Source organism: Manacus vitellinus, unplaced genomic scaffold, assembly GCF_001715985.3.
Source record: "Manacus vitellinus isolate BGI_N305 unplaced genomic scaffold, ASM171598v3 scaffold_130_pilon, whole genome shotgun sequence".
NCBI classification, from domain to species: domain Eukaryota; kingdom Metazoa; phylum Chordata; class Aves; order Passeriformes; family Pipridae; genus Manacus; species Manacus vitellinus.
The window spans coordinates 107913-109906 of NW_021938954.1; positions in this window are offsets into that span (position 1 = coordinate 107913).

The following is a 1994-nucleotide window of genomic DNA, read 5'->3' on the forward strand; positions in this document are numbered from 1 at the left end:
TGTTCTGATCACGTGCTCTCTGTGGGTGCTGCAGTCCTGGGGCAAAGACTCTCAGGAGAGATTCCTGAGGGCAGTGGGAAATGCTTCTCAAGCTGCCTTACCTGCAGGAAAGGAAAGCCCTGTGTCCTGCACTGCCATGTGTGTTGTTGCCTGGCCGAGTTGTCGGCAGGGCTGGCACTGCTCGGCGTGGGTGGCACAAGCAGAAGGATCTTCCTGGGGAGAGTCCTGGAGCAGGTACTGGTGTGAGGGGAGACCTTGGTCCCCTGGGAGTGATGGGCAGAGCTAAAGCATGGCTGGGGTAGCACACTTGGACAAATACATCCCCTGTTTTTAGGCAGTTTTATGTTGTGGCCCAGTTCATCTGGAGCACCTTTGCCAGGTGCAGCTCTCACCTCACCAAGCTTGCAGCTGGAGAACCTGGTTTTTGGGAGGAGTCAGAATGGGCCTGGACTGTGCTGATCCGAGCTGTGTGAGAGCTGACAGCAAAGCCCTGTGTGCCAGATCTCCTGGCCATGCCAACAGCACAGTCAGTGCCTGGGGAGGAGCTGGGAGCCAGTGCCTGTGCCAGGGACACGCTCTGGGTGTTTGCAGACGTTGGCTGGTGTCCCTGCACTGGCTGTGGGTCAGTGTGATGGCCCTGGTGGCTCTCTGCCCTCCCTTGTCCCAGCATAAACTCCCATTTTTTTTAGGAGTTTCACAGTTTGGTTGCGTAGAACCCTTTCCAGTTTAGGGACATTCCTCACCAGCTGGCAGTCCGGGCAGCGACATCCCACTGACCTGAGCCTCTCTTGGGACTGGGTGCTCTTGTGGCCAGGGCAGTGGTGTCCAGCCCTTGGGCTGAAATCCCCTCATAGCTGGAGTGGATGTGAGGGGGATGTGGGCAGTGGCCATGAGGTCTGGAGGAGCAGCCATGGGCTGAAGGGCTGACACAGAAGCCTGGCTACTGGGAATTGAGGGATGTGAGAGCTGTCCTAGCCTGTGATCAGAGCTCTGCACCTTGATGGGCACCTTGGCAGTGACACGATGCCCGATTGTGTCTCTCCCTGGCAGGAGGAGGCCTTTTCTCCTCTGATTCCACCTTCCTGCTTTGGCATCTGGTTTTTTTTTAATCCTCCTCCAGGACTTCCTGCAAGTCATTGTCTCCAACGACTTGTTGTGTTCCTTCCTGCAGTGTTCTGCATGGAAGAGGCACCTGTGGTCTCACTCCTGCTGCTGCCTGCAGCTCGGGGCAGCACTGGGAGCAGAGCCTGTGGGTGCCTCTTCAGGTGGGTTTCCTGAAGTGTTGTAGTGACAGCAAGGAATCTTCTGGGGCAGGAAAGCTGAAAATCAAGATAATTTTAGCTGCTTCCTAACTGGAAGGAGGTTTGTGTGATTAAGACCTGTTGTGTATCTGCTTGTCCCTCCTGCCCCAGTGACTTTCAGACCCGCTGTCCAGTTCCATTCAAACCCTGCTGCTTCTGAATTCCCCCAAATCCCAAGGAAACAGAGATGCAGGCAGAGCAGAGTGCCCCAGCTCGTGGCACGCGGAGGGCAGAGGATGTTTGCATCTGTGCCGGGTGTCTGGCTGCCGTGGGGCTGCATCTCTGCTCTGGAAGTCCTGGCTGTGAGTCACTGGGGAATTCCTGCTTGGGGTCATGTGTGACATCTGGTTCTGGCCATGTGATCTGTGGTGATGAAATCCACTCCAGCCCGGGGGCTCTGTGCCTCATTCCCAGCTGCTGTGTCTGAAATCCCGCCTGAGTTCTGCTGCTGCAGAGTCCCGGGCTGGGAGCCACCGAATCCGGGTTGCCACGGTGGCCAGTGTGGGCTGTCTGTCCCATGCTCGCTCCCACAGCAGGCTCAGTGCACACTGGCTCCTGCTCTTGGTTTTGGGCAGGTGTTGGGTATTTACCCCAGCAGTGACTCCTGTGGTAGGGAAAAGGGGGTTGGCCTTCAGAGAGGGATTTTGGACACGGGCCTGGAGTGACAGGACAAGGGGGAATGGCTTCCCACTG